At 44.7% G+C, this 19,994-nt stretch overlaps 10 non-coding genes across 10 annotated transcripts; all 10 read right to left on the bottom strand.

Moving 5' to 3' along the window:
- Positions 1-245: 245 nt before the first annotated feature.
- TRNAG-CCC (transfer RNA glycine (anticodon CCC)) lies at positions 246-317 on the bottom strand. The gene has a single exon. It is a non-coding gene; the product is annotated as a tRNA-Gly (tRNA).
- Positions 318-1,844: 1,527 nt separating this feature from the next.
- Positions 1,845-1,916, bottom strand: TRNAG-CCC (transfer RNA glycine (anticodon CCC)). Its single transcript has one exon. It is a non-coding gene; the product is annotated as a tRNA-Gly (tRNA).
- A 3,126-nt stretch (positions 1,917-5,042) lies between these two features.
- On the bottom strand, positions 5,043-5,114 carry TRNAG-CCC (transfer RNA glycine (anticodon CCC)). The gene has a single exon. It is a non-coding gene; the product is annotated as a tRNA-Gly (tRNA).
- Positions 5,115-8,229: 3,115 nt separating this feature from the next.
- Positions 8,230-8,301, bottom strand: TRNAG-CCC (transfer RNA glycine (anticodon CCC)). Its single transcript has one exon. It is a non-coding gene; the product is annotated as a tRNA-Gly (tRNA).
- Positions 8,302-9,817: 1,516 nt separating this feature from the next.
- On the bottom strand, positions 9,818-9,889 carry TRNAG-CCC (transfer RNA glycine (anticodon CCC)). The gene has a single exon. It is a non-coding gene; the product is annotated as a tRNA-Gly (tRNA).
- A 3,127-nt stretch (positions 9,890-13,016) lies between these two features.
- Positions 13,017-13,088, bottom strand: TRNAG-CCC (transfer RNA glycine (anticodon CCC)). The gene has a single exon. It is a non-coding gene; the product is annotated as a tRNA-Gly (tRNA).
- A 1,527-nt stretch (positions 13,089-14,615) lies between these two features.
- Positions 14,616-14,687, bottom strand: TRNAG-CCC (transfer RNA glycine (anticodon CCC)). Its single transcript has one exon. It is a non-coding gene; the product is annotated as a tRNA-Gly (tRNA).
- A 1,527-nt stretch (positions 14,688-16,214) lies between these two features.
- On the bottom strand, positions 16,215-16,286 carry TRNAG-CCC (transfer RNA glycine (anticodon CCC)). Its single transcript has one exon. It is a non-coding gene; the product is annotated as a tRNA-Gly (tRNA).
- A 1,527-nt stretch (positions 16,287-17,813) lies between these two features.
- Positions 17,814-17,885, bottom strand: TRNAG-CCC (transfer RNA glycine (anticodon CCC)). The gene has a single exon. It is a non-coding gene; the product is annotated as a tRNA-Gly (tRNA).
- A 1,517-nt stretch (positions 17,886-19,402) lies between these two features.
- TRNAR-CCU (transfer RNA arginine (anticodon CCU)) lies at positions 19,403-19,474 on the bottom strand. The gene has a single exon. It is a non-coding gene; the product is annotated as a tRNA-Arg (tRNA).
- Between the last annotated feature and the right edge of the window lie 520 nt (positions 19,475-19,994).

The following is a 19,994-nucleotide window of genomic DNA, read 5'->3' as shown; positions in this document are numbered from 1 at the left end:
CAGCCCTTTCATTGTCTACCGCCCGCAACATATTTATTACCAGCACATGTGAGTGGTGACTCTGCTTTTTGGAAAATAGCTTCTAATAGGACAATGAATGTAGCAGATGGGGCGATCGAGATGCCTGCCTAAGTATTTCATTTTTTTTTTAATTTAACGTCTGATTAATCTGTTCATGATATTTCCGTTTTGTGACATGTTGCATTAAAACAAATCCTGCTTGGAGAACATATAAAAATTTGCACTGCATTGGCCGGGAATCGAACCCGGGTCAACTGCTTGGGAAGCAGCTATGCTCACCACTATACCACCAACGCCCTATGATGTGGTTGCTCTCGGTTCTAAAGATTACAACCCCGAGTTCAATGACTATCTTGCACCAGTTTCAATGGTGCATTTGGTTTAGATACCAACATGAAAAGCAGTAGAAAGTTTCTTGTAGAGGGTAAGGAACTGGGTATTGAAACCAAGGCCAAATCTGTGCAGAAGAGAAGAAATGGAAAGCAGTAGTACAAATAGTGGAAATGAACATATTTAGGCAGCCTTGGAAGCAAAGCAGCGAAGAGAAAGAGAGTGCCTTCCATGAAATGCCCAGGAGAATGATAAGAGCAGAACGAAAAGGCAAGAATGACATTCAAAGCATGCCCAGAAAAAGGTGTGACGGTCCCACCAGTCATTTATGCTTATAATTGGGTATCTTTACTTTCAAAGTATGGGGTTGATCCTTTGGCGATCACTCTCTTGTATTTCAGCAGAGACAGATAGTTGAGAAGTCTTTTCTCACATAGCTAGCACAAGCCTGCGCTTTTCCTTGCTGGTAGCGTGGAAATGACAGATTGGTCCTCAGAAGAAAAAACAAGAAATATTATAGCAGAGGATGGTTTCGATCCATCGACCTCTGGGTTATGGGCCCAGCAGGCTTCCGCTGCGCCACTCTGCTCCCTTGTAAAAGTGTTCTCTTTATGCAGAGGAGGAGCTTTCAGCGAAGTGGCGAGGGATTGGTGGGTCTCGCTCCTCATTTGCCTAAGCATGCTGCAATGTATGCTGGGTGCAGAAAATCTTCATCTTCTCGTCTCACAGTCAGTCATAACTGAAAGTGCAGACCCTCTTGGGAACTAGCAGTTTCAGGCCTTTACCAAGATAGCAGCTCTCTAACCCTCTCCTCTCTCTTTGATCCTAGCGCTAGCATGCTCAGGATTTGATTTTAACTGGGAGCCAGAGATCTACCCGCTGAGGACTTGCCCGGTGTGAGGCTTTTGAGCGTTTGGGAGCGTTCGGGACGTGAGGACATTGGACAGGAAATGTTGCCATCTTGAAATATCCAACCTTCCTGCTTTCGTGAGAGGCTCTTTCCATGGACATCTGCCTCTTGGAGTCCTCTCAACTTGCTCTCTGATATAACATTTTGTGAGCTGCAGTTACATCCGATGGCTACAAGGTGGCGCTGCATTCAGGTGAGAGAACAAGTGTGCACAAAATCGTTGGGGACTTTTGCCAGATTCATCGGTGGATCTTGCCTACTTTTATTCACATGCTAGATATTGCCTAGAAATGCTTTTTAATATTGAGATGCTAGAGTTAGAATGTCTGGTCGGGGTTCAGCCCTTTCATTGTCTACCGCCCGCAACATATTTATTACCAGCACATATGAGTGGTGACTCTGCTTTTTGGAAAATAGCATCTAATAGGACAATTAATGTAGCAGATGGGGCGATCGAGATGCCTGCCTAAGTATTTCATTTTTTTTTTAATTTAACGTCTGATTAATCTGTTCATGATATTTCCGTTTTGTGACATGTTGCATTAAAACAAATCCTGCTTGGAGAACATATAAAAATTTGCACTGCATTGGCCGGGAATCGAACCCGGGTCAACTGCTTGGGAAGCAGCTATGCTCACCACTATACCACCAACGCCCTATGATGTGGGTGCTCTCGGTTCTAAAGATTACAACCTCGAGTTCAATGACTATCTTGCACCAGTTTCAATGGTGCATTTGGTTTAGATACCAACATGAAAAGCAGTAGAAAGTTTCTTGTAGAGGGTAAGGAACTGGGGATTGAAACCAAGGCCAAATCTGTGCAGAAGAGAAGAAATGGAAAACAGTAGTACAAATAGTGGAAATGAACATATTTAGGCAGCATTGGAAGCAAAGCAGCGAAGAGAAAGAGAGTGCCTTCCATGAAATGCCCAGGAGAATGATAAGAGCAGAACGAAAAGGCAAGAATGACATTCAAAGCATGCCCAGAAAAACGTGTGACGGTCCCACCAGTCATTTATGCTTATAATTGGGTATCTTTACTTTCAAAGTATGGGGTTGATCCTTTGGCGATCACTCTCTTGTATTTCAGCAGAGACAGATAGTTGAGAAGTCTTTTCTCACATAGCTAGCACAAGCCTGCGCTTTTCCTTGCTGGTAGCGTGGAAATGACAGATTGGTCCTCAGAAGAAAAAACAAGAAATATTATAGCAGAGGATGGTTTCGATCCATCGACCTCTGGGTTATGGGCCCAGCACGCTTCCGCTGCGCCACTCTGCTCCCTTGTAAATGTGTTCTCTTTATGCAGAGGAGGAGCTTTCAGCGAAGTGGCGAGGGATTGGTGGGTCTCGCTCCTCATTTGCCTAAGCATGCTGCAATGTATGCTGGGTGCAGAAAATCTTCATCTTCTCGTCTCACAGTCAGTCATAACTGAAAGTGCAGACCCTCTTGGGAACTAGCAGTTTCAGGCCTTTACCAAGATAGCAGCTCTCTAACCCTCTCCTCTCTCTTTGATCCTAGCGCTAGCATGCTCAGGATTTGATTTTAACTGGGAGCCAGAGATCTACCCGGTGAGGGCTTGCCCGGTGTGAGGCTTTTGAGCGTTTGGGAGCGTTCGGGACGTGAGGACGTTGGACAGGAAATGTTGCCATCTTGAAATATCCAACCTTCCTCCTGTCGTGAGAGGCTCTTTCCATGGACATCTGCCTCTTGGAGTCCTCTCAACTTGCTCTCTGATATAACATTTTGTGAGCTGCAGTTACATCCGATGGCTACAAGGTGGCGCTGCATTCAGGTGAGAGAACAAGTGTGCACAAAATCGTTGGGGACTTTTGCCAGATTCATCGGTGGATCTTGCCTACTTTTATTCACATGCTAGATATTGCCTAGAAATGCTTTTTAATATAGAGATGCTAGAGTTAGAATGTCTGGTCGGGGTTCAGCCCTTTCATTGTCTACCGCCCGCAACATATTTATTACCAGCACATGTGAGTGGTGACTCTGCTTTTTGGAAAATAGCATCTAATAGGACTATGAATGTAGCAGATGGGGCGATCGAGATGCCTGCCTAAGTATTTCATTTTTTTTTTAATTTAACGTCTGATTAATCTGTTCATGATATTTCCGTTTTGTGACATGTTGCATTAAAACAAATCCTGCTTGGAGAACATATAAAAATTTGCACTGCATTGGCCGGGAATCGAACCCGGGTCAACTGCTTGGGCAGCAGCTATGCTCACCACTATACCACCAACGCCCTATGATGTGGTTGCTCTCGGTTCTAAAGATTACAACCTCGAGTTCAATGACTATCTTGCACCAGTTTCAATGGTGCATTTGGTTTAGATACCAACATGAAAAGCAGTAGAAAGTTTCTTGTAGAGGGTAAGGAACTGGGGATTGAAACCAAGGCCAAATCTGTGCAGAAGAGAAGAAATGGAAAGCAGTAGTACAAATAGTGGAAATGAACATATTTAGGCAGCATTGGAAGCAAAGCAGCGAAGAGAAAGAGAGTGCCTTCCATGAAATGCCCAGGAGAATGATAAGAGCAGAACGAAAAGGCAAGAATGACATTCAAAGCATGCCCAGAAAAACGTGTGACGGTCCCACCAGTCATTTATGCTTATAATTGGGTATCTTTACTTTCAAAGTATGGGGTTGATCCTTTGGCGATCACTCTCTTGTATTTCAGCAGAGACAGATAGTTGAGAAGTCTTTTCTCACATAGCTAGCACAAGCCTGCGCTTTTCCTTGCTGGTAGCGTGGAAATGACAGGTTGGTTCTCAGAAGAAAAAACAAGAAATATTATAGCAGAGGATGGTTTCGATCCATCGACCTCTGGGTTATGGGCCCAGCACGCTTCCGCTGCACCACTCTGCTCCCTTGTAAAAGTGCTCTCTTTATGCAGAGGAGGACCTTTCAGCGAAGTGGCGAGGGATTGGTGGGTCTCGCTCCTCATTTGCCTAAGCATGCTGCAATGTATGCTGGGTGCAGAAAATCTTTATCTCCTCGTCTCACTGTCAGTCATAACTGAAAGTGCAGACCCTCTTGGGAACTAGCAGTTTCAGGCCTTTACCAAGATAGCAGCTCTCTAACCCTCTCCTCTCTCTTTGATCCTAGCGCTAGCATGCTCAGGATTTGATTTTAACTGGGAGCCAGATATATACCCGGTGAGGGCTTGCCTGGTGTGAGGCTTTTGAGCGTTTGGGAGCGTTCGGGACGTGAGGACGTTGGACAGGAAATGTTGCCATCTTGAAATATCCAACCTTCCTGCTGTCGTGAGAGGCTCTTTCCATGGACATCTGCCTCTTGGAGTCCTCTCAACTTGCTCTCTGATATAACATTTTGTGAGCTGCAGTTACATCCGATGGCTACAAGGTGGCGCTGCATTCAGGTGAGAGAACAAGTGTGCACAAAATCGTTGGGGACTTTTGCCAGATTCATCGGTGAATCTTGCCTACTTTTATTCACATGCTAGATATTGCCTAGAAATGCTTTTTAATATAGAGATGCTAGAGTTAGAATGTCTGGTCGGGGTTCAGCCCTTTCATTGTCTACCGCCCGCAACATATTTATTACCAGCACATGTGAGTGGTGACTCTGCTTTTTGGAAAATAGCATCTAATAGGACAATGAATGTAGCAGATAGGGCGATCGAGATGCCTGCCTAAGTATTTCATTTTTTTTTTAATTTAACGTCTGATTAATCTGTTCATGATATTTCCGTTTTGTGACATGTTGCATTAAAACAAATCCTGCTTGGAGAACATATAAAAATTTGCACTGCATTGGCCGGGAATCGAACCCGGGTCAACTGCTTGGGAAGCAGCTATGCTCACCACTATACCACCAACGCCCTATGATGTGTTTGCTCTCGGTTCTAAAGATTACAACCCCGAGTTCAATGACTATCTTGCACCAGTTTCAATGGTGCATTTGGTTTAGATACCAACATGAAAAGCAGTAGAAAGTTTCTTGTAGAGGGTAAGGAACTGGGGATTGAAACCAAGGCCAAATCTGTGCAGAAGAGAAGAAATGGAAAGCAGTAGTACAAATAGTGGAAATGAACATATTTAGGCAGCATTGGAAGCAAAGCAGCGAAGAGAAAGAGAGTGCCTTCCATGAAATGCCCAGGAGAATGATAAGAGCAGAACGAAAAGGCAAGAATGACATTCAAAGCATGCCCAGAAAAACGTGTGACGGTCCCACCAGTCATTTATGCTTATAATTGGTTATCTTTACTTTCAAAGTATGGGGTTGATCCTTTGGCGATCACTCTCTTGTATTTCAGCAGAGACAGATAGTTGAGAAGTCTTTTCTCACATAGCTAGCACAAGCCTGCGCTTTTCCTTGCTGGTAGCGTGGAAATGACAGATTGGTTCTCAGAAGAAAAAACAAGAAATATTATAGCAGAGGATGGTTTCGATCCATCGACTTCTGGGTTATGGGCCCAGCACGCTTCCGCTGCGCCACTCTGCTCCCTTGTAAAAGTGTTCTCTTTATGCACAGGAGGAGCTTTCAGCGAAGTGGCGAGGGATTGGTGGGTCTCGCTCCTCATTTGCCTAAGCATGCTGCAATGTATGCTGGGTGCAGAAAATCTTCATCTTCTCGTCTCACAGTCAGTCATAACTGAAAGTGCAGACCCTCTTGGGAACTAGCAGTTTCAGGCCTTTACCAAGATAGCAGCTCTCTAACCCTCGCCTCTCTCTTTGATCCTAGCGCTAGCATGCTCAGGATTTGATTTTAACTGGGAGCCAGAGATCTACCCGGTGAGGGCGAGGCTTTTGAGCGTTTGGGAGCGTTCGGGACGTGAGGACGTTGGACAGGAAATGTTGCCATCTTGAAATATCCAACCTTCCTGCTGTCATGAGAGGCTCTTTCCATGGACATCTGCCTCTTGGAGTCCTCTCAACTTGCTCTCTGATATAACATTTTGTGAGCTGCAGTTACATCCGATGGCTACAAGGTGGCGCTGCATTCAGGTGAGAGAACAAGTGTGCACAAAATCGTTGGGGACTTTTGCCAGATTCATCGGTGGATCTTGCCTACTTTTATTCACATGCTAGATATTGCCTAGAAATGCTTTTTAATATAGAGATGCTACAGTTAGAATGTCTAGTCGGGGTTCAGCCCTTTCATTGTCTACCGCCCGCAACATATTTATTACCAGCACATGTGAGTGGTGACTCTGCTTTTTGGAAAATAGCATCTAATAGGACAATGAATGTAGCAGATGGGGCGATCGAGATGCCTGCCTAAGTATTTCATTTTTTTTTTAATTTAACGTCTGATTAATCTGTTCATGATATTTCCGTTTTGTGACATGTTGCATTAAAACAAATCCTGCTTGGAGAACATATAAAAATTTGCACTGCATTGGCCGGGAATCGAACCCGCGTCAACTGCTTGGGAAGCAGCTATGCTCACCACTATACCACCAACGCCCTATGATGTGGTTGCTCTCGGTTCTAAAGATTACAACCCCGAGTTCAATGTCTATCTTGCACCAGTTTCAATGGTGCATTTGGTTTAGATACCAACATGAAAAGCAGTAGAAAGTTTCTTGTAGAGGGTAAGGAACTGGGGATTGAAACCAAGGCCAAATCTGTGCAGAAGAGAAGAAATGGAAAGCAGTAGTACAAATAGTGGAAATGAACATATTTAGGCAGCATTGGAAGCAAAGCAGCGAAGAGAAAGAGAGTGCCTTCCATGAAATGCCCAGGAGAATGATAAGAGCAGAACGAAAAGGCAAGAGTGACATTCAAAGCATGCCCAGAAAAACGTGTGACGGTCCCACCAGTCATTTATGCTTATAATTGGGTATCTTTACTTTCAAAGTATGGGGTTGATCCTTTGGCGATCACTCTCTTGTATTTCAGCAGAGACAGATAGTTGAGAAGTCTTTTCTCACATAGCTAGCACAAGCCTGCGCTTTTCCTTGCTGGTAGCGTGGAAATGACAGATTGGTTCTCAGAAGAGAAAACAAGAAATATTATAGCAGAGGATGGTTTCGATCCATCGACCTCTGGGTTATGGGCCCAGCACGCTTCCGCTGCGCCACTCTGCTCCCTTGTAAAAGTGTTCTCTTTATGCAGAGGAGGAGCTTTCAGCGAAGTGGCGAGGGATTGGTGGGTCTCGCTCCTCATTTGCCTAAGCATGCTGCAATGTATGCTGGGTGCAGAAAATCTTCATCTTCTCGTCTCACAGTCAGTCATAACTGAAAGTGCAGACCCTCTTGGGAACTAGCAGTTTCAGGCCTTTACCAAGATAGCAGCTCTCTAACCCTCTCCTCTCTCTTTGATCCTAGCGCTAGCATGCTCAGGATTTGATTTTAACTAGGAGCCGGAGATCTACCCGGTGAGGGCTTGCCCGGTGTGAGGCTTTTGAGCGTTTGGGAGCGTTCGGGACGGGAGGACATTGGACAGGAAATGTTGCCATCTTGAAATATCCAACCTTCCTGCTGTCGTGAGAGGCTCTTTCCATGGACATCTGCCTCTTGGAGTCCTCTCAACTTGCTCTCTGATATAACATTTTGTGAGCTGCAGTTACATCCGATGGCTACAAGGTGGCGCTGCATTCAGGTGAGAGAACAAGTGTGCAGAAAATCGTTGGGGACTTTTGCCAGATTCATCGGTGGATCTTGCCTACTTTTATTCACATGCTAGATATTGCCTAGAAATGCTTTTTAATATAGAGATGCTAGAGTTAGAATGTCTGGTCGGGGTTCAGCCCTTTCATTGTCTACCGCCCGCAACATATTTATTACCAGCACATGTGAGTGGTGACTCTGCTTTTTGGAAAATAGCATCTAATAGGACAATGAATGTAGCAGATGGGGCGATCGAGATGCCTGCCTAAGTATTTCATTTTTTTTTTAATTTAACGTCTGATTAATCTGTTCATGATATTTCCGTTTTGTGACATGTTGCATTAAAACAAATCCTGCTTGGAGAACATGTAAAAATTTGCACTGCATTGGCCGGGAATCGAACCCGGGTCAACTGCTTGGGAAGCAGCTATGCTCACCACTATACCACCAACGCCCTATGATGTGGGTGCTCTCGGTTCTAAAGATTACAACCCCGAGTTCAATGACTATCTTGCACCAGTTTCAATGGTGCATTTGGTTTAGATACCAACATGAAAAGCAGTAGAAAGTTTCTTGTAGAGGGTAAGAAACTGGGGATTGAAACCAAGGCCAAATCTGTGCAGAAGAGTAGAAATGGAAAGCAGTAGTACAAATAGTGGAAATGAACATATTTAGGCAGCATTGGAAGCAAAGCAGCGAAGAGAAAGAGAGTGCCTTCCATGAAATGCCCAGGAGAATGATAAGAGCAGAATGAAAAGGCAAGAATGACATTCAAAGCATGCCCAGAAAAACGTGTGACGGTCCCACCAGTCATTTATGCTTATAATTGGGTATCTTTACTTTCAAAGTATGGGGTTGATCCTTTGGCGATCACTCTCTTGTATTTCAGCAGAGACAGATAGTTGAGAAGTCTTTTCTCACATAGCTAGCACAAGCCTGCGCTTTTCCTTGCTGGTAGCGTGGAAATGACAGATTGGTCCTCAGAAGAAAAAACAAGAAATATTATAGCAGAGGATGGTTTCGATCCATCGACCTCTGGGTTATGGGCCCAGCACGCTTCCGCTGCGCCACTCTGCTCCCTTGTAAAAGTGTTCTCTTTATGCAGAGGAGGAGCTTTCAGCGAAGTAGCGAGGGATTGGTGGGTCTCGCTCCTCATTTGCCTAAGCATGCTGCAATGTATGCTGGGTGCAGAAAATCTTCATCTTCTCGTCTCACAGTCAGTCATAACTGAAAGTGCAGACCCTCTTGGGAACTAGCAGTTTCAGGCCTTTACCAAGATAGCAGCTCTCTAACCCTCTCCTCTCTCTTTGATCCTAGCGCTAGCATGCTCAGGATTTGATTTTAACTGGGAGCCAGAGATCTACCCGGTGAGGGCGAGGCTTTTGAGCGTTTGGGAGCGTTCGGGACGTGAGGATGTTGGACAGGAAATGTTGCCATCTTGAAATATCCAACCTTCCTGCTGTCATGAGAGGCTCTTTCCATGGACATCTGCCTCTTGGAGTCCTCTCAACTTGCTCTCTGATATAACATTTTGTGAGCTGCAGTTACATCCGATGGCTACAAGGTGGCGCTGCATTCAGGTGAGAGAACAAGTGTGCACAAAATCGTTGGGGACTTTTGCCAGATTCATCGGTGGATCTTGCCTACTTTTATTCACATGCTAGATATTGCCTAGAAATGCTTTTTAATATAGAGATGCTACAGTTAGAATGTCTAGTCGGGGTTCAGCCCTTTCATTGTCTACCGCCCGCAACATATTTATTACCAGCACATGTGAGTGGTGACTCTGCTTTTTGGAAAATAGCATCTAATAGCACAATGAATGTAGCAGATGGGGCGATCGAGATGCCTGCCTAAGTATTTCATTTTTTTTAAATTTAACGTCTGATTAATCTGTTCATGATATTTCCGTTTTGTGACATGTTGCATTAAAAAAAAATCCTGCTTGGAGAACATATAAAAATTTGCACTGCATTGGCCGGGAATCGAACCCGGGTCAACTGCTTGGGAAGCAGCCATGCTCACCACTATACCACCAACGCCCTATGATGTGGGTGCTCTCGGTTCTAAAGATTACAACCCCGAGTTCAATGACTATCTTGCACCAGTTTCAATGGTGCATTTGGTTTAGATACCAACATGAAAAGCAGTAGAAAGTTTCTTGTAGAGGGTAAGGAACTGGGGATTGAAACCAAGGCCAAATCTTTTCAGAAGAGAAGAAATGGAAAGCAGTAGTACAAATAGTGGAAATGAACATATTTAGGCAGCATTGGAAGCAAAGCAGCGAAGAGAAAGAGAGTGCCTTCCATGAAATGCCCAGGAGAATGATAAGAGCAGAACGAAAAGGCAAGAATGACATTCAAAGCATGCCCAGAAAAACGTGTGACGGTCCCACCAGTCATTTATGCTTATAATTGGGTATCTTTACTTTCAAAGTATGGGGTTGATCCTTTGGCGATCACTCTGTTGTGTTTCAGCAGAGACAGATAGTTGAGAAGTCTTTTCTCACATAGCTAGCACAAGCCTGCGCTTTTCCTTGCTTGTAGCATGGAAATGACAGATTGGTTCTCAGAAGAAAAAACAAGAAATATTATAGCAGAGGATGGTTTCGATCCATCGACCTCTGGGTTATGGGCCCAGCACGCTTCCGCTGCGCCACTCTGCTCCCTTGTAAAAGTGTTCTCTTTATGCAGAGGAGGAGCTTTCAGCGAAGTGGCGAGGGATTGGTGGGTCTCGCTCCTCATTTGCCTAAGCATGCTGCAATGTATGCTGGGTGCAGAAAATCTTCATCTTCTCGTCTCACAGTCAGTCATAACTGAAAGTGCAGACCCTCTTGGGAACTAGCAGTTTCAGGCCTTTACCAAGATAGCAGCTCTCTAACCCTCTCCTCTCTCTTTGATCCTAGCGCTAGCATGCTCAGGATTTGATTTTAACTGGGAGCCAGAGATCTACCCGGTGAGGGCTTGCCTGGTGTGAGGCTTTTGAGCGTTTGGGAGCGTTCGGGACGTGAGGACGTCGGACAGGAAATGTTGCCATCTTGAAATATCCAACCTTCCTGCTGTCGTGAGAGGCTCTTTCCATGGACATCTGCCTCTTGGAGTCCTCTCAACTTGCTCTCTGATATAACATTTTGTGAGCTGCAGTTACATCCGATGGCTACAAGGTGGCGCTGCATTCAGGTGAGAGAACAAGTGTGCACAAAATCGTTGGGGACTTTTGCCAGATTCATCGGTGGATCTTGCCTACTTTTATTCACATGCTAGATATTGCCTAGAAATGCTTTTTAATATAGAGATGCTACAGTTAGAATGTCTAGTCGGGGTTCAGCCCTTTCATTGTCTACCGCCCGCAACATATTTATTACCAGCACATGTGAGTGGTGACTCTGCTTTTTGGAAAATAGCATCTAATAGGACAATGAATGTAGCAGATGGGGCGATCGAGATGCCTGCCTAAGTATTTCATTTTTTTTTTTAATTTAACGTCTGATTAATCTGTTCATGATATTTCCGTTTTGTGACATGTTGCATTAAAACAAATCCTGCTTGGAGAACATATAAAAATTTGCACTGCATTGGCCGGGAATCGAACCCGCGTCAACTGCTTGGGAAGCAGCTATGCTCACCACTATACCACCAACGCCCTATGATGTGGTTGCTCTCGGTTCTAAAGATTACAACCCCGAGTTCAATGTCTATCTTGCACCAGTTTCAATGGTGCATTTGGTTTAGATACCAACATGAAAAGCAGTAGAAAGTTTCTTGTAGAGGGTAAGGAACTGGGGATTGAAACCAAGGCCAAATCTGTGCAGAAGAGAAGAAATGGAAAGCAGTAGTACAAATAGTGGAAATGAACATATTTAGGCAGCATTGGAAGCAAAGCAGCGAAGAGAAAGAGAGTGCCTTCCATGAAATGCCCAGGAGAATGATAAGAGCAGAACGAAAAGGCAAGAGTGACATTCAAAGCATGCCCAGAAAAACGTGTGACGGTCCCACCAGTCATTTATGCTTATAATTGGGTATCTTTACTTTCAAAGTATGGGGTTGATCCTTTGGCGATCACTCTCTTGTATTTCAGCAGAGACAGATAGTTGAGAAGTCTTTTCTCACATAGCTAGCACAAGCCTGCGCTTTTCCTTGCTGGTAGCGTGGAAATGACAGATTGGTTCTCAGAAGAGAAAACAAGAAATATTATAGCAGAGGATGGTTTCGATCCATCGACCTCTGGGTTATGGGCCCAGCACGCTTCCGCTGCGCCACTCTGCTCCCTTGTAAAAGTGTTCTCTTTATGCAGAGGAGGAGCTTTCAGCGAAGTGGCGAGGGATTGGTGGGTCTCGCTCCTCATTTGCCTAAGCATGCTGCAATGTATGCTGGGTGCAGAAAATCTTCATCTTCTCGTCTCACAGTCAGTCATAACTGAAAGTGCAGACCCTCTTGGGAACTAGCAGTTTCAGGCCTTTACCAAGATAGCAGCTCTCTAACCCTCTCCTCTCTCTTTGATCCTAGCGCTAGCATGCTCAGGATTTGATTTTAACTAGGAGCCGGAGATCTACCCGGTGAGGGCTTGCCCGGTGTGAGGCTTTTGAGCGTTTGGGAGCGTTCGGGACGGGAGGACATTGGACAGGAAATGTTGCCATCTTGAAATATCCAACCTTCCTGCTGTCGTGAGAGGCTCTTTCCATGGACATCTGCCTCTTGGAGTCCTCTCAACTTGCTCTCTGATATAACATTTTGTGAGCTGCAGTTACATCCGATGGCTACAAGGTGGCGCTGCATTCAGGTGAGAGAACAAGTGTGCAGAAAATCGTTGGGGACTTTTGCCAGATTCATCGGTGGATCTTGCCTACTTTTATTCACATGCTAGATATTGCCTAGAAATGCTTTTTAATATAGAGATGCTAGAGTTAGAATGTCTGGTCGGGGTTCAGCCCTTTCATTGTCTACCGCCCGCAACATATTTATTACCAGCACATGTGAGTGGTGACTCTGCTTTTTGGAAAATAGCATCTAATAGGACAATGAATGTAGCAGATGGGGCGATCGAGATGCCTGCCTAAGTATTTCATTTTTTTTTTAATTTAACGTCTGATTAATCTGTTCATGATATTTCCGTTTTGTGACATGTTGCATTAAAACAAATCCTGCTTGGAGAACATGTAAAAATTTGCACTGCATTGGCCGGGAATCGAACCCGGGTCAACTGCTTGGGAAGCAGCTATGCTCACCACTATACCACCAACGCCCTATGATGTGGGTGCTCTCGGTTCTAAAGATTACAACCCCGAGTTCAATGACTATCTTGCACCAGTTTCAATGGTGCATTTGGTTTAGATACCAACATGAAAAGCAGTAGAAAGTTTCTTGTAGAGGGTAAGAAACTGGGGATTGAAACCAAGGCCAAATCTGTGCAGAAGAGTAGAAATGGAAAGCAGTAGTACAAATAGTGGAAATGAACATATTTAGGCAGCATTGGAAGCAAAGCAGCGAAGAGAAAGAGAGTGCCTTCCATGAAATGCCCAGGAGAATGATAAGAGCAGAATGAAAAGGCAAGAATGACATTCAAAGCATGCCCAGAAAAACGTGTGACGGTCCCACCAGTCATTTATGCTTATAATTGGGTATCTTTACTTTCAAAGTATGGGGTTGATCCTTTGGCGATCACTCTCTTGTATTTCAGCAGAGACAGATAGTTGAGAAGTCTTTTCTCACATAGCTAGCACAAGCCTGCGCTTTTCCTTGCTGGTAGCGTGGAAATGACAGATTGGTCCTCAGAAGAAAAAACAAGAAATATTATAGCAGAGGATGGTTTCGATCCATCGACCTCTGGGTTATGGGCCCAGCACGCTTCCGCTGCGCCACTCTGCTCCCTTGTAAAAGTGTTCTCTTTATGCAGAGGAGGAGCTTTCAGCGAAGTGGCGAGGGATTGGTGGGTCTCGCTCCTCATTTGCCTAAGCATGCTGCAATGTATGCTGGGTGCAGAAAATCTTCATCTTCTCGTCTCACAGTCAGTCATAACTGAAAGTGCAGACCCTCTTGGGAACTAGCAGTTTCAGGCCTTTACCAAGATAGCAGCTCTCTAACCCTCTCCTCTCTCTTTGATCCTAGCGCTAGCATGCTCAGGATTTGATTTTAACTGGGAGCCAGAGATCTACCCGGTGAGGGCTTGCCTGGTGTGAGGCTTTTGAGCGTTTGGGAGCGTTCGGGACGTGAGGACGTCGGACAGGAAATGTTGCCATCTTGAAATATCCAACCTTCCTGCTGTCATGAGAGGCTCTTTCCATGGACATCTGCCTCTTGGAGTCCTCTCAACTTGCTCTCTGATATAACATTTTGTGAGCTGCAGTTACATCCGATGGCTACAAGGTGGCGCTGCATTCAGGTGAGAGAACAAGTGTGCACAAAATCGTTGGGGACTTTTGCCAGATTCATCGGTGGATCTTGCCTACTTTTATTCACATGCTAGATATTGCCTAGAAATGCTTTTTAATATAGAGATGCTACAGTTAGAATGTCTAGTCGGGGTTCAGCCCTTTCATTGTCTACCGCCCGCAACATATTTATTACCAGCACATGTGAGTGGTGACTCTGCTTTTTGGAAAATAGCATCTAATAGCACAATGAATGTAGCAGATGGGGCGATCGAGATGCCTGCCTAAGTATTTCATTTTTTTTAAATTTAACGTCTGATTAATCTGTTCATGATATTTCCGTTTTGTGACATGTTGCATTAAAAAAAAATCCTGCTTGGAGAACATATAAAAATTTGCACTGCATTGGCCGGGAATCGAACCCTGGTCAACTGCTTGGGAAGCAGCCATGCTCACCACTATACCACCAACGCCCTATGATGTGGGTGCTCTCGGTTCTAAAGATTACAACCCCGAGTTCAATGACTATCTTGCACCAGTTTCAATGGTGCATTTGGTTTAGATACCAACATGAAAAGCAGTAGAAAGTTTCTTGTAGAGGGTAAGGAACTGGGGATTGAAACCAAGGCCAAATCTTTTCAGAAGAGAAGAAATGGAAAGCAGTAGTACAAATAGTGGAAATGAACATATTTAGGCAGCATTGGAAGCAAAGCAGCGAAGAGAAAGAGAGTGCCTTCCATGAAATGCCCAGGAGAATGATAAGAGCAGAACGAAAAGGCAAGAATGACATTCAAAGCATGCCCAGAAAAACGTGTGACGGTCCCACCAGTCATTTATGCTTATAATTGGGTATCTTTACTTTCAAAGTATGGGGTTGATCCTTTGGCGATCACTCTGTTGTGTTTCAGCAGAGACAGATAGTTGAGAATTCTTTTCTCACATAGCTAGCACAAGCCTGCGCTTTTCCTTGCTTGTAGCATGGAAATGACAGATTGGTTCTCAGAAGAAAAAACAAGAAATATTATAGCAGAGGATGGTTTCGATCCATCGACCTCTGGGTTATGGGCCCAGCACGCTTCCGCTGCGCCACTCTGCTCCCTTGTAAAAGTGTTCTCTTTATGCAGAGGAGGAGCTTTCAGCGAAGTGGCGAGGGATTGGTGGGTCTCGCTCCTCATTTGCCTAAGCATGCTGCAATGTATGCTGGGTGCAGAAAATCTTCATCTTCTCGTCTCACAGTCAGTCATAACTGAAAGTGCAGACCCTCTTGGGAACTAGCAGTTTCAGGCCTTTACCAAGATAGCAGCTCTCTAACCCTCTCCTCTCTCTTTGATCCTAGCGCTAGCATGCTCAGGATTTGATTTTAACTGGGAGCCAGAGATCTACCCGGTGAGGGCTTGCCTGGTGTGAGGCTTTTGAGCGTTTGGGAGCGTTCGGGACGTGAGGACGTCGGACAGGAAATGTTGCCATCTTGAAATATCCAACCTTCCTGCTGTCATGAGAGGCTCTTTCCATGGACATCTGCCTCTTGGAGTCCTCTCAACTTGCTCTCTGATATAACATTTTGTGAGCTGCAGTTACATCCGATGGCTACAAGGTGGCGCTGCATTCAGGTGAGAGAACAAGTGTGCACAAAATCGTTGGGGACTTTTGCCAGATTCATCGGTGGATCTTGCCTACTTTTATTCACATGCTAGATATTGCCTAGAAATGCTTTTTAATATAGAGATGCTACAGTTAGAATGTCTAGTCGGGGTTCAGCCCTTTCATTGTCTACCGCCCGCAACATATTTATTACCAGCACATGTGAGTGGTGACTCTGCTTTTTGGAAAATAGCATCTAATAGCACAATGAATGTAGCAGATGGGGCGATCGAGATGCCTGCCTAAGTATTTCATTTTTTTTAAATTTAACGTCTGATTAATCTGTTCATGATATTTCCGTTTTGTGACATGTTGCATTAAAAAAAAATCCTGCTTGGAGAACATATAAAAATTTGCACTGCATTGGCCGGGAATCGAACCCTGGTCAACTGCTTGGGAAGCAGCCATGCTCACCACTATACCACCAACGCCCTATGATGTGGGTGCTCTCGGTTCTAAAGATTACAACCCCGAGTTCAATGACTATCTTGCACCAGTTTCAATGGTGCATTTGGTTTAGATACCAACATGAAAAGCAGTAGAAAGTTTCTTGTAGAGGGTAAGGAACTGGGGATTGAAACCAAGGCCAAATCTTTTCAGAAGAGAAGAAATGGAAAGCAGTAGTACAAATAGTGGAAATGAACATATTTAGGCAGCATTGGAAGCAAAGCAGCGAAGAGAAAGAGAGTGCCTTCCATGAAATGCCCAGGAGAATGATAAGAGCAGAACGAAAAGGCAAGAATGACATTCAAAGCATGCCCAGAAAAACGTGTGACGGTCCCACCAGTCATTTATGCTTATAATTGGGTATCTTTACTTTCAAAGTATGGGGTTGATCCTTTGGCGATCACTCTGTTGTGTTTCAGCAGAGACAGATAGTTGAGAATTCTTTTCTCACATAGCTAGCACAAGCCTGCGCTTTTCCTTGCTTGTAGCATGGAAATGACAGATTGGTTCTCAGAAGAAAAAACAAGAAATATTATAGCAGAGGATGGTTTCGATCCATCGACCTCTGGGTTATGGGCCCAGCACGCTTCCGCTGCGCCACTCTGCTCCCTTGTAAAAGTGTTCTCTTTATGCAGAGGAGGAGCTTTCAGCGAAGTGGCGAGGGATTGGTGGGTCTCGCTCCTCATTTGCCTAAGCATGCTGCAATGTATGCTGGGTGCAGAAAATCTTCATCTTCTCGTCTCACAGTCAGTCATAACTGAAAGTGCAGACCCTCTTGGGAACTAGCAGTTTCAGGCCTTTACCAAGATAGCAGCTCTCTAACCCTCTCCTCTCTCTTTGATCCTAGCGCTAGCATGCTCAGGATTTGATTTTAACTGGGAGCCAGAGATCTACCCGGTGAGGGCTTGCCTGGTGTGAGGCTTTTGAGCGTTTGGGAGCGTTCGGGACGTGAGGACGTCGGACAGGAAATGTTGCCATCTTGAAATATCCAACCTTCCTGCTGTCGTGAGAGGCTCTTTCCATGGACATCTGCCTCTTGGAGTCCTCTCAACTTGCTCTCTGATATAACATTTTGTGAGCTGCAGTTACATCCGATGGCTACAAGGTGGCGCTGCATTCAGGTGAGAGAACAAGTGTGCACAAAATCGTTGGGGACTTTTGCCAGATTCATCGGTGGATCTTGCCTACTTTTATTCACATGCTAGATATTGCCTAGAAATGCTTTTTAATATAGAGATGCTAGAGTTAGAATGTCTGGTCGGGGTTCAGCTCTTTCATTGTCTACCGCCCGCAACATATTTATTACCAGCACATGTGAGTGGTGACTCTGCTTTTTGGAAAATAGCATCTAATAGGACAATGAATGTAGCAGATGGGGCGATCGAGATGCCTGCCTAAGTATTTCATTTTTTTTTTTATTTAACGTCTGATTAATCTGTTCATGATATTTCCGTTTTGTGACATGTTGCATTAAAACAAATCCTGCTTGGAGAACATATAAAAATTTGCACTGCATTGGCCGGGAATCGAACCCGGGTCAACTGCTTGGGAAGCAGCTATGCTCACCACTATACCACCAACGCCCTATGATGTGTTTGCTCTCGGTTCTAAAGATTACAACCCCGAGTTCAATGACTATCTTGCACCAGTTTCAATGGTGCATTTGGTTTAGATACCAACATGAAAAGCAGTAGAAAGTTTCTTGTAGAGGGTAAGGAACTGGGGATTGAAACCAAGGCCAAATCTGTGCAGAAGAGAAGAAATGGAAAGCAGTATTACAAATAGTGGAAATGAACATATTTAGGCAGCATTGGAAGCAAAGCAGCGAAGAGAAAGAGAGTGCCTTCCATGAAATGCCCAGGAGAATGATAAGAGCGGAACGAAAAGGCAAGAATGACATTCAAAGCATGCCCAGAAAAACGTGTGACGGTCCCACCAGTCATTTATGCTTATAATTGGGTATCTTTACTTTCAAAGTATGGGGTTGATCCTTTGGCGATCACTCTCTTGTATTTCAGCAGAGACAGATAGTTGAGAAGTCTTTTCTCACATAGCTAGCACAAGCCTGCGCTTTTCCTTGCTGGTAGCGTGGAAATGACAGATTGGTTCTCAGAAGAAAAAACAAGAAATATTATAGCAGAGGATGGTTTCTATCCATCGACCTCTGGGTTATGGGCCCAGCACGCTTCCGCTGCGCCACTCTGCTCCCTTGTAAAAGTGTTCTCTTTATGCAGAGGAGGAGCTTTCAGCGAAGTGGCGAGGGATTGGTGGGTCTCGCTCCTCATTTGCCTAAGCATGCTGCAATGTATGCTGGGTGCAGAAAATCTTCATCTTCTCGTCTCACAGTCAGTCATAACTGAAAGTGCAGACCCTCTTGGGAACTAGCAGTTTCAGGCCTTTACCAAGATAGCAGCTCTCTAACCCTCGCCTCTCTCTTTGATCCTAGCGCTAGCATGCTCAGGATATGATTTTAACTGGGAGCCAGAGATCTACCCGGTGAGGGCGAGGCTTTTGAGCGTTTGGGAGCGTTCGGGACGTGAGGACGTTGGACAGGAAATGTTGCCATCTTGAAATATCCAACCTTCCTGCTGTCATGAGAGGCTCTTTCCATGGACATCTGCCTCTTGGAGTCCTCTCAACTTGCTCTCTGATATAACATTTTGTGAGCTGCAGTTACATCCGATGGCTACAAGGTGGCGCTGCATTCAGGTGAGAGAACAAGTGTGCACAAAATCGTTGGGGACTTTTGCCAGATTCATCGGTGGATCTTGCCTACTTTTATTCACATGCTAGATATTGCCTAGAAATGCTTTTTAATATAGAGATGCTACAGTTAGAATGTCTAGTCGGGGTTCAGCCCTTTCATTGTCTACCGCCCGCAACATATTTATTACCAGCACATGTGAGTGGTGACTCTGCTTTTTGGAAAATAGCATCTAATAGGACAATGAATGTAGCAGATGGGGCGATCGAGATGCCTGCCTAAGTATTTCATTTTTTTTTTTAATTTAACGTCTGATTAATCTGTTCATGATATTTCCGTTTTGTGACATGTTGCATTAAAACAAATCCTGCTTGGAGAACATATAAAAATTTGCACTGCATTGGCCGGGAATCGAACCCGGGTCAACTGCTCAGGAAGCAGCTATGCTCACCACTATACCACCAACGCCCTATGATGTGGTTGCTCTCGGTTCTAAAGATTACAACCCCGAGTTCAATGACTATCTTGCACCAGTTTCAATGGTGCATTTGGTTTAGATACCAACATGAAAAGCAGTAGAAAGTTTCTTGTAGAGGGTAAGGAACTGGGGATTGAAACCAAGGCCAAATCTGTGCAGAAGAGAAGAAATGGAAAGCAGTAGTACAAATAGTGGAAATGAACATATTTAGGCAGCATTGGAAGCAAAGCAGCGAAGAGAAAGAGAGTGCCTTCCATGAAATGGCCAGGAAAATGATAAGAGCAGAACGAAAAGGCAAGAATGACATTCAAAGCATGCCCAGAAAAACGTGTGACGGTCCCACCAGTCATTTATGCTTATAATTGGGTATCTTTACTTTCAAAGTATGGGGTTGATCCTTTGGCGATCACTCTCTTGTATTTCAGCAGAGACAGATAGTTGAGAAGTCTTTTCTCACATAGCTAGCACAAGCCTGCGCTTTTCCTTGCTGGTAGCGTGGAAATGACAGAT

Source organism: Triturus cristatus, chromosome 11 (genome assembly GCF_964204655.1).
Source record: "Triturus cristatus chromosome 11, aTriCri1.1, whole genome shotgun sequence".
Classification (NCBI taxonomy): Eukaryota; Metazoa; Chordata; class Amphibia; order Caudata; family Salamandridae; genus Triturus; species Triturus cristatus.
This window is presented reverse-complemented; position numbering and strand designations above follow the sequence as displayed.